Below are 12,230 nucleotides of genomic sequence, written 5' to 3' on the forward strand. Positions count from 1 at the left end.
GAGCAGAGGAAAGAAAACAGAGGCAGCCTACGCATGGCGGCGCGCTTCCCGAGGCGGTTTACCTGTTTTCCTAGATTAGTTAATTTGTTAATGAATTAATTAATTTGTAATATTTAATTAGCTTGCGTAGTTAATTAATTTGTAATATTTATTCGGTCCCTCCGAGTGAGGAAAAATCTGTAATAAGTGTGCGTGAGTGTGTGTATGTCTTCCAACCTCACGTCTTTCTTCCCTTTTATTTACCTGCTTATGATGGTAGATTAGGGCATGTTTAAATTCAGCATACCTTATGCTATGTATGCGTGCATTCATGCATTTTGTATTACATGCATTAGGCTCGGTACATCACGCTAACTGCATTCGTACTTCAAATCAAAAATTGAATATGTGATAATTGTGCATTTTCACATGACATGTTTAGGATAGCCGAGCCTATTCTAGCAACATTTTGTATGCGATGCATTAGACACTCAACATGGACTTGGATCATGCATGTTTGCTAACGAGTTCTTTGTTTTGGCACGGAGTACGATGTAAGTATTTCCGCTTTAGCATATCGCATGAGTGTGAATGTTGCCATGACAGCATGCTTAACATGTGGCTAGATGCTTATGTGTTATAAACTGCTTGAATGCCTGTGGGTGGAGGTTAGATTGTTTGAGTTGGAAAAACTCATTGAAATCCGTGTTTTAGCCTACTTGCAAGTAGCGAATTTCAAAGCATTTTCAAAACAAACGGATATGCAATGTTTATTCCCAAATTAGGCAATCTAGTCTATACTTGTTTGCTGTGCGCATAACATAGTAATTCTAGGCTAATAAAAGGAATAAGAACACATAACGTTTTCAAAATCGGATATCACGGTTAGTAGAGGCCGGTCTTCGGACCGGGCGAAAGGGGGTGCTCATAGCTGACCTTCCCCGATCGTACCCAAGCTCCCGAGCCGAGACATCTCCGGTGATGACGGACATGTGGCCTTCGGCACCGAGTCAGGGTTTCCTAAATTCCCCCATTTTAAAATATTTAGGTGGCGACTCTGTATCTGGCAAAGCAGTCCATGTTTGACACTACTTTTTCAAAAATCTGTTTCTCAAAACGATTTGCCAGATTTGGACTCTTTGGTTCAGATTAAGAACCGTGACACAAATCGAGTCCGAACTGTAGCATGAGGCCCACGCGGGCGCGTCTACAGTTTCTGGCGACTCTGCTGGGGAATTTAGAGAGCTTGACTCGAACTCGTGATATCCCATTTTGACTTCATTTATGTGTTTCTTTGCATTGCATGTGCATTGGTGCGCCTAGGAACACAGTGTTTGCCATCTGCCATTCCTGAACGGTTTGCCGGAGGCTTGTCTTGTCAAGGCATGTCCATAAGGCTGACCGGCTATGGGCTCTGACAGCATGGGAACACAAACCCCGGTTTACCGGGGCACCCTTTTGACCATTCGACCTAGTGCATATTGAAATCCATAGTGACCATTCCAAACTAGGACAGGTTGCTCACCCGATGTTAGGTTGTTTGAAACCGCTGTGTGCGTAGTGAAACCCTAGCTCCTGACAAAATAGGACAGGGAAACCCTACCCCAACATAGGGGTGTTTTGGCTCTCTCTTACTTGCTATGTGCTTTTAGAGTGTATCTCTATAGAAATGCATATACCAGTTTACAAGTCTGGGCATCAGGCCTGTGGGCATCAGCATCAGTATTTGGGGAATCCGTTTTACCTGAGGGTATCAGTTTACAGGCAGATATTTGGGAAACAGTGATCAGTATTGGGTACATTCATCCTAGTATGCTCAAATCTGTTCCAGTGAAATTAGGCTGAGATGCTCTCTGTTTTCCCTTTTGCAAGGTAGTCCTGGAACCATAGCTTCAGAAGGCTCCGATATCCCCCGAGGTTCATCGGACTTGTGCTGATAGACTTTGTCAGGTCAGAGATTCAGTTCAAGGGTAATTAGAGCCAGGGAAGGCTAGTCAGGCACAGGCCACCAGTACAACAGCTACCAGATCAGTGATCTTTGAGCAGTCGGGCTGAGATTTCCGAACCTATTGCCGACACAGATATACCGGTTGCTCAGTTAGATTAGAACAGTATGTCAAGTCTGGAAGAGATGGTGCGCCAACTCCAGGATAGTATGAAAGCCATGCAGCAAGACACTATCCGTCAAGCAGAATTCGCCAAGCAACAGGCTGTGGTCATAGCCCAACAGGCAGAGACAATTGCCAGATTGGAGCAGCAAACTGGAGTATCTACTTCACACCAGGCTCCTCCCCCACCAAGAGTTCCCATACTCGGGGAGGCAACCCATGTCCAGGATGATACGGACATTCCAGTCGGGCCAGCTCCACCCCCGATTCTGCCTCAACTATCCAAGGCACCCACTCCTATCAACCAATCAGATTCTCCCTTCGAGCCCGAGGTGGAGCCCCTGACATTAAAAATGCACAAGCTTGAAAAGCTGTTCAAGAAATCTCAAGGTGTGAAGTCCATTCCCGGCATTGAGGACGGGTACACCGACGCAGCTGTAACTCTGCCGGACAGGTTCAAGATGCCTCACATCGACCGTTTTGATGGGTTAGGAGATCCCATGGTCCACTTGAGCTTGTTTTCAGATGTTTTGCGCCCGATGGGCTTGACAAGATTACAGAAGCTCTCCCTTTTTGGCAGGACCCTGTCGGGTATTGCAGTCACCTGGTATGCCAAATTGGAGGATTCAGTAAAACAAAGCTGGGAGGAGATGGCCGAGGCCTTCGTCACACAATATTCATACAATACCCAAATCGAGATTACGACCCGTGATCTTGAGACAATGAGGCAGGAGCCGAAGGAGAGCTTCTCAGAATTCGTGTCTCGGTGGAGGGCGAAGGCCTCGATGATGACTCTGAGACCCACTGACAAAGATCAAATTCGGATGATTGTGCGCAATCTCCAGCCCAAGCTAATGCAGAAAATGATCGTGATCCCCTTCCCTACCTTTCCAGACTTGCATGAGATGGGAGTGCAGATCGAGGATGCTATGAAGCAGGGCCTCTTTGACCAGGAGAAAGAGCAGCCTAGGAGGGCGTTTTCCCGCAGTTCGAATGCGACCACCAGTGGTGATGCAGGTTCAAGATCTTCTGAAGTAGACATGGTTACCACCACCGCATCAAAAACAGCTACCCCATTCACCGGTGCGTCCGGAAGTAGCTCACAAAAAACCAAATATCCACCTCGAGTCAAGAGGGTTTTCACCCCACTCCATATGCCTTTGTCAAAGGCTCTAGAGGTCTTACTTCGGAAAGGACATCTGAAACCGTTGGAACAACGGCCCCTACCCGATCCTATCCCTGCAAAGCATGACCAGACTAAGTACTGTGCGTACCACCAACAAACCGGTCATGAGACCGATAGCTGCTTTCGTCTGCGCCATGATGTACAGGATTTGTTTGACAACAAGGTCATTGTCGCACCAACTCCGTAAAGTCTATCACCACTGGATCAGTGAACTCGGGGGATAGTACGAATATGTGATCAGGGGATGAACCACCTGTGGGCGGCACTCAGTTTACTCTAGATGTGGCGTTTGGCACGCACTGTTTCGAGCATTTTACGAATGCTAGTTTTTGTGTTTTCTGACTTGGGTATTGGGTCAGCCTTCTCAATTTGTATTGAGTCAGTCTTTTCATACTGAGTCAGTCGGGTCTGTCTTGTTGTATCGAGTCAGTCCTGTTTTGTTAAAGTCGGGTGATTCCGGGGGTGTTACTTCGGATATCACTATTTTGCTTTGTGTTTGTCCTTTTGAGTCTGTTTCTGCCAGGGAGCCAGTTGTGCCAACAGATTTGAATGAACAGCAGTGATTTTCACACTCTTGTGTTTGCTTCTGCCGTGTGCCAGTTGTGCCAGAAGTATTGAATGGAATGACAGTGCTCTTCGCCTGCCTTTTCTGTGCCTTGAAATCATTGTATCGACCTAAGTTTTTTCAAAACTTTTTTTTGAACACTGCGGTGAAAACGAAGAGGAAGGAATTCCTCGGGATTTGCAAAATTTTGATCATTTGAGAGAAGGAGAGGCATGCTAAGCCCTTAATGAATGAGATCATGTTTGTTAATGTGAGTACTGAGAAGGATCCTGGCCTGATCCAGATTGGTCCCACACTGTCTTCAGCGCGAGCGATTTGTCGCTTTCTTAAAAACTTTCGAAAAATGTTTTGCGCAGTCCTGTGAAGACTTGTGTGGAATCGCTCTTGAGATTGTGCAGCCGAGGATCGCTCTCAGCCTCAAGATTCTGTCCATTTGTTTTCAAACCTCGGACTTAAATTCAGAATGTTCAATGGTCAACCGCCATATGAGGCCTGTGTGGCCAGATTCGAAGCAGCCCTCGAACAAAAGGCACCAAAGTCAGATCAGGAAGATCAGATCAAAGAAAGCTTGTAAAGCTATATCAGAAGCCCCCCCCTCAAACTAGGGGCAAAAATGTCAGATATGCTCGAAGAGCTGAAGATGAGTCCTCTTGCAAATCAACAACCACTCTCCTGGATACGGATGGCTTCGAAACCCTATAACCATTTGGCATGGACCAAGCTACACTTTTACCCTTGAGAGGCTCGCTGGGCCGAAAACCCGGAAGGGCGACCCAGGCAAAAGTTAGAGCAAGGAAAAAAGGAAAAGAACAAAAAAGAAAACAAAAAAAGAAAAAAGAAGAAAAAGAAAAAAAAAAGAGGAGAAAGAAAAGAACAAAAAAAGAAAATCAATGAAAAGAAAAGAAATGAAAAGAATTGAAGAAAAAAAAAAGAAGAAAAACAAAGCTCGCAAGGTCGAAAACCCGCATCGGGCGCCTTGGCAAAAGTTAGAGCCTAAAAAGGAGAGGTTAAATACCCGAGTGTACCTTAACCCCGAACTACGTAAGGCTTGATTCCCATCATTGGGATACGTAGGCAACTTCATTCCGAAGTCCAGCCGTAAAACACTTCAAATTCAACTGTGTCCATGTGATGGTTCTAGTCATCTTTGTCTTTTCTGTATCCTGGAGTTCGGTTGCAATCATCGCTCTGAGGACTGATTACAATGCGCTACGGTGCCATTCAGACAAGGGGCAACTTTCCGTTGCCATTCAATGCGCTGCGGTGCCGTGCAAACAAGGGGGGGCAACTTTCCGTTGCCATGTAGCTCTCTTCGAGCAAGGGGGCAATTTTCCTCCAAATCTGAGGTTGTGCGTCTCAAGAGTGGGTTCCATGCTTGTTAAGCATTGGCCGTTTGCAAGAATAGTTTTTGAAAATTTTTACTGAAGCTGACTATTTTCTCGAAAACTATTTCATTTTCCAAAAACTGGACCATTTCTTGGACTCAAAAAAGGAAAATTTTCAGTGCTCATAGCCTGACTCGCATGATTTCAAGTCAAAAATCGAACAAGTATGTTAATCTAACTCTCATATTGGTCAAAATTGTTTTAGTAGAAAACCAAAACAAAAAAAAGGTCAAAATGATGAACTAGGGGCACAGTTGAGTCAGGCTTCCTGTCTTTCCCCCGTTGTCAATGCACTTGCCAAGAAGGGCACTCTACCTGCCAGAAAAGGGCACAACTGAAGTCAACAACAAAGGGCTAAAAGCTCTCTCATCCTCCAAGCAACGAGGAATCAAGTCAAGTACGAAGCACGAACTGGAATGGGGCGAGATGTTCCACTCCCTCATCTGGACAGATCTAACCACGTCCAAACTCCCCAGCAGGGCATCATCAACCGATGTTAGCTGCAGATTTGCTACACACCCAGTTGTAGCACAACCCCTTTGTGGGAGGAATTCACTGTTGTGAACAAGAATCAAAAGCTGGTAGAATAACAGGGGCAAGAGCCCACAATTTCCAGCTTATCCATCAACCACCCAGGGGAGGGATGAAAAACGAGAGATTAAAGAATAGAGAGATGTGCGCTGAGAGAAAAAGCGAGAAAAGGGTTTTGAGAGAAAAACCGAGCTTGAGAGCCGAGTGATGTGAGAATCACAAATAAGAAAGGGTGGGAATAATACCCGGTGAAACAGGCTCCCTGTGCACGTCTGTGTGTCGTGTCTTTTGTTTTGTTTGTCTCGATTCTTGCTTTGAGTCGTTCCGAGCGTGTCTCGACGTGTTTAGGTTGTTTACCTTTTGTTTTCCGTTGTTGAGTCTTTCTCGCTGTGTTCAGTCGTAGGCTCAATACCTGGTCGAAAACTCATCTCTCAATTTCAAAAATAAATCATTTTGTGCTCAGAGTGCTGTGCCATCCTTCACGTTTGTGCAAAACAAGATTCTTTTTTCCATAAAACTGCAGGGTCCACCCCCGATAAGTGTGAACGGTGAAACCAGGACCTATCTGAAGCTATGATAGTTCCAGACTACAAAGCAAAAGCAAAAGAACGAAAATCGAAGTATCTGAGTTTGTGTCAACTTCAGAAAATTCCGTGATTGTACTCCGGACGTACCTCTTCAGGGCCTTGTCAATGCTCCGAAATATGAGTGTACCTCTACCTCAGGCGCAAGATCAATCCTGCTTCAAGGTTATACACTCTTCCACTTGCATTGTTATTCACCCACTTCACTTGCATTGTAAATGCATTATACCTATCAAGTTTCTTCCTCGGTCATGCACGATATTGTATGCACGGTTCATTCGAAGAAGTTCCGTTTTGAGGTCACTCACTTTTGTGTATCAATCACACACACTCACTTTAGTGTATTAATCACACGTCATTCTCATTTAGTGTATCAATCACACTCTCTTCACTTAGTGTATCAATCACATTTGTTTCATTTTGTGTATCTATCACACACATTCTCATTTTGTGTATCTATCGCGCACATATTCGCTTTTGTGTCTATTGCACTCTCACTTAGTGTATCAATCACACTTCTTTCGTTTTGTGTATGTATCACACACATTCTCGTTTTCTGTATCACACTTCATTAATTTAGTGTATCAATCACACTCTGTTCACATAGTGCATCTATCACACTTTGTGTTCATTTTCAGTGTATCAATCACACTTTGTTCACACTGTGCATCTATCACACTTTGTGTTCACTTTTAGTGTATCAATCACACTCTGTTCACTAAGTGCATCTATCACACTTTGTGTTCATTTTCAGTATATCAATCATACTTTGTTCACACTGTGCATCTATCACACTTTGTGTTCACTTTTAGTGTATCAATCACACTCTGTTCACATAGTGCATCTATCACACTTTGTGTTCATTTTCAGTATATCAATCATACTTTGTTCACACTGTGCATCTATCACACTTTGTGTTCACTTTTAGTGTATCAATCACACTCTGTTCACATAGTGCATCTATCACACGTTGTGTTCATTTTCAGTATATCAATCATACTTTGTTCACACTGTGCATCTATCACACTTTGTGTTCGCTTTTAGTGTATCAATCACACTCTGTTCACATAGTGCATCTATCACACTTTGTGTTCCCTTTTAGTATATCTATCATACTTGCTCACTAAGTGCATCTATCACACTTCGTGTTCGCTTTCAGTATATCTATCATACTTGTTCACCTAGTGCATCTATCACACTTCGTGTTCACCTTTAGTATATCAATCATACTTTGTTCACTAAGTGCATCTATCACACTTTGTGTTCACCCTTTGTGTATCTATCACACTATGCTCACCATACTCGCTTAGTGTATCTATCACACGCTCAACTACTGTATGTATCACATGCTCGCTTTGTGTATCAATCACACACGTTCGCTTTGTGTATCAATCACACACTCTCACTTTGTGTATCTATCACACGCTCACACTTTGCTTCATATAGTGTATCCATCACACTCGCTTCACCTTTTATGTATCTATCACACTATGCTCACTTTGTGTATCTATCACACGTTCACTTTGTGTATCCATCACATGCTCCCTTTGTGCATCCACCACACACGGTTGCTTAGTGTATCCATCACACTATGCTTACCTAGTGTATCCATCACACTCTCTTCACTTTTGTGTATCTATCACGCATGTTTGTCCACTTAGTGTATCTATTTGTGTATCTATCACGCATGTTTGTCCACTTAGTGTATCTATCACACTTCGTTCACTTTTGTGTATCTAACGCACATGTTCGTGAGAATTGCATAATTCTCTTACATCCTTTCTGCACGAGGTGTAGTTTGGCTCGAGCTTACTTGCTTGCCTAGCATTCGCTTAAAATGTTGCATTTATTTCACATAATTGCTTCATTACAGCTCTCTTCACATGATCATGAGTGATAATCGGCTTCGCGTAGCGTATAAGTCCAACTTTCAAAACCGGCTTCGCGTAGCGTATAAGTCCAACTTTCAAAATCGGCTTCGCGTAGCGTATAAGTCCAACTTTCAAAATCGGCTTCGCGTAGCGTATAAGTCCAACTTTCAAAACCGGCTTCGCGTAGCGTATAAGTCCAACTTTCAAAATCGGCTTCGCGTAGCGTATAAGTCCAACTTTCAAAATCGGCTTCGCGTAGCGTATAAGTCCAACTTTCAAAACCGGCATCGCGTAGCGTATAAGTCCAACTTTCAAAACCGGCTTCGCGTAGCGTATAAGTCCAACTTTCAAAATCGGCTTCGCGTAGCGTATAAGTCCAACTTTCAAAATCGGCTTCGCGTAGCGTATAAGTCCAACTTTCAAAACCGGCTTCGCGTGGCGTATAAGTCCAATTATCAAAGTCTTCCTGCATATCATTTGCATCCTGCCCCTGAACTACGCTGGTTTGATTCCTTGCAAAGGGATACGTAGGCAGCCTGCGGGCACAACCATTTATTTATCGGTATTTTGTTTGTTTGTCCAAGTCTTCGGCCTTGTCAAAAATGGGTCGTCTCTGGGCTTTGACATTCACTCCCGTCATTGTTATGACTTTCGAGTTCTGTCAAAGAGGGGCAACTGTAGACACCCCATTTTTGACCGCCCTTAAGACTTGGGCACTACTGATGGTTTGCTCGGTGTTGAGAGATGTGCAGGGCAAAGAATCAGTTTCTTCGGCGAGGAGAGAGGCAAATCCTTCAAAACACTTTGTTTAGGGGTTTGGAGTTGAAGAAGAGAGGAAAGGAGAGGAGAAAACTAGTTTGGGAAAAGTTCGGCATGAATCCGGGTAGAAGCGAGTTGAGCAGCCCTCGTTGAATCGGGCTTATCTGTCTGTACGCTTGGAGTTTAGATATGGGGCCACCACCGTCGGAAAGCTTACTTCCGGGGCTTCATTTTACACTCAAGAATCTCCTAGAACCAAGTCCGGGTGGGGGAGATATGATCAGTTGAAGTTGGGTATCATCCCGGTTGGATCGAATCTGCGCGGCTTCACCAAAATGGGCATAACTTTTTCCACAGGAGGAATTTTAATGCAAGGTTTGCACCATTGGAAAGCTAACTTCCGGGGCTTCATTTTAGGAACCAACCGGCAGTTTTTTGACCTTACCGGCCATCCACCGGCACTATATTTATCCGGCCGGCAATTTATTGTGCCGACCGGAAAAATATTATGCCGACCGGCACTTTATTTTGGCCAACGACCAAATTTTCTGACCGGTTTGCACCATTTGCACCCTCCAAGCCTGGTGCATGCCAGCTGTGCCAGCTGGGATGCACAGACCCTACTCCACGTGCATATATGTGGCTATTTTGAGCCTTTGCACACCCTTTGGCCCCTTTTCTTGCACCCTTTGCTCAAGGCTTCTTGAGGAAGCCTTGACCCCTTATCTTGGCTTCCTCAAGAAGCCTACCAGCTGTCCAAGCTTCTCCAATAAGCCTTGACCTCCCCTTTAAACCCCTTTGACCCTTTGAAGCTTGTCTTGGAAGCTTAGTATTGCCTATATAAGGAAGCCATCCTCCTCCTTTGTTTTGGTTCAGCAAAACCAGACCTAATACATACATATAACATATATATCACCCTCTCTCTCTATATCTCCCTCTCTCTCTACATTTGGGAGTGTTATAGTGATCAAACACCCTTGTTCTTGGGCCATTTCTTCATCAACTCATAGCACAAGGCATCCAACGCCCATTCTAGCAGCTTGAGGCTGTCCTCCAGAGGTTAAAAGCTCCCAAATTCAGTCCAAAGGTTGCTAAAGTTTGGTTCTACAAGGGTGAGTCTCATTTTCCCTCTTTTGCGCATTTTTTTGGCCCATATCTAAGCCATAGTTGCTTGCACTTTTGGGCTCCGACCTAAACTTCAAATCATCATATTTTGAGGTCCTCTTCATGTTTGATTGAGGACCTCTTGCTGTTTGAGGACAGTAGCTTGCACTTGCTTCAATATCCTCCTTGAATGCCATAATCTTGCATAAAATTTTTGGCTTGCGTGTGATCTGTTTTAGAGCCTGATGTAAACTGAAAATAGGCTTATTTTGAGCCTCTCTTCAACATTGAAGAAGGGCTCAACACTGTTTGGGACTTCCATGTTGTACTCCCCTTTATATCCTCTTTTTGGTCCCATTTTTGTATGTCTTGGCAGCCCCTGATGTTGCTGTTTTTGGACCTTGGTCCGAACTAAAAGTGGCTTTATTTTGACCTCCTGAACATGTTTTATTAAGGGTATTTTCTTGTTTGGTGAATTTTTTGTATACCTCATGTTATAGCCACTTTTGAGCCTCATTTTGCATTGTATTTCTAGCATGTTTTTATACTGATTTCGGGGCTGCCATGAACTGTAAATGTGCATATTTTGGGCCCCTCTTCAATGTTGTTGAAGGACCCTAACATGTTTGGGGACATCAGCTGTGAGTTGCTTCATAATCTCATGTTTAGGGCCGTTTTTGTATGCCATTGTTGCCCTATCTTTGTTTGCTTTTTGGCCATGAGTTGTACTAGTAAAATGCTAATTTTTGGGCTTCCTTGCTACTGTCTATTCATTGCATATCCATGTTGTGCATGTTTGATATAGCTATAGGCCATTTCGGGTGCCAAAGTCCATGTTTCGGGACTATTCCATGCATCGGGTGTGTTTTCGCCTCATTCCGGGGCTGTTTTCCCCCATATTTCAGTGCTGAAATCCCATTAGCATATTTGCATGTCATTTTCCAAGCCATTGCATTGCATATGCCACTGCCTCGGTTTGCGTGCCCGTGTGCACGCATTTCGAGGCACTTCATTTTCATTCATCGGCCTCTTATGTGAGTGTGGCTGAGGCTCTCTCATGTTAGTATAAGTCCATGTTGCATTCTATATGCCGTTTTAGCCATTGCATTGCGTATGCCATTGCCTCGGTTTGCGTGCCCGTGTGCACGCATTTCGAGGCACTTCATTTTCATATTATGGCCACTGTTTTGGGCCTAACTAGAGCTGCCTAATTCATGTTTAAGACCATCCCTTGCTTATTTGCATGCTCACCTTGCATGTTTGCTTGTATCGGCATGTTGCATCCTTAGCTCGTATGCCTAGGTTGCATTGCATTGGCATGCATGCCTTGCCTCTTGATCATGTGATAGAGGTTGGGTTTTAGTTTGTTTGATTGGTTTGCATTTCATTTGACATGAAAGTTGCATACTTGATTCCTTGGGCCATCATGCATGGAAATGCGTGATTGGTGGTCCGAGAATCGAGGCACATGCCCCTTTGGGTCATTACCATGATAAGGGACATGAATGGTGCATATATGCCTTGAATTGTGCCGCCATGCTTTGCTTTGCACTCCGTTGCTGTCAATTGCAGGTTCTGCAGACATTCCTTGCCGACCGGCAGTATATATTGCCGACCGGCAGTAAACAAGCAGCCGATGGATTCATCTTGTGCCGATGACTACACCACACTGCCGGTGGCGATTCTACTCAGCCGGTGGCACTCCTCAGTGTCCAAGGAAGCAGTCATGAGGTTTTGGTAGCCTTCAGAGGAGCAGAGGAAAGAAAACAGAGGCAGCCTACGCATGGCGGCGCGCTTCCCGAGGCGGTTTACCTGTTTTCCTAGATTAGTTAATTTGTTAATGAATTAATTAATTTGTAATATTTAATTAGCTTGCGTAGTTAATTAATTTGTAATATTTATTCGGTCCCTCCGAGTGAGGAAAAATCTGTAATAAGTGTGCGTGAGTGTGTGTATGTCTTCCAACCTCACGTCTTTCTTCCCTTTTATTTACCTGCTTATGATGGTAGATTAGGGCATGTTTAAATTCAGCATACCTTATGCTATGTATGCGTGCATTCATGCATTTTGTATTACATGCATTAGGCTCGGTACATCACGCTAACTGCATTCGTACTTCAAATCAAAAATTGAATATGTGATAATTGTGCATTTTCAC

The sequence above is a fragment of the Camellia sinensis genome, chromosome 3, assembly GCF_055761805.1.
Source record: "Camellia sinensis isolate YWXY chromosome 3, ASM5576180v1, whole genome shotgun sequence".
NCBI lineage: Eukaryota > Viridiplantae > Streptophyta > Magnoliopsida > Ericales > Theaceae > Camellia > Camellia sinensis.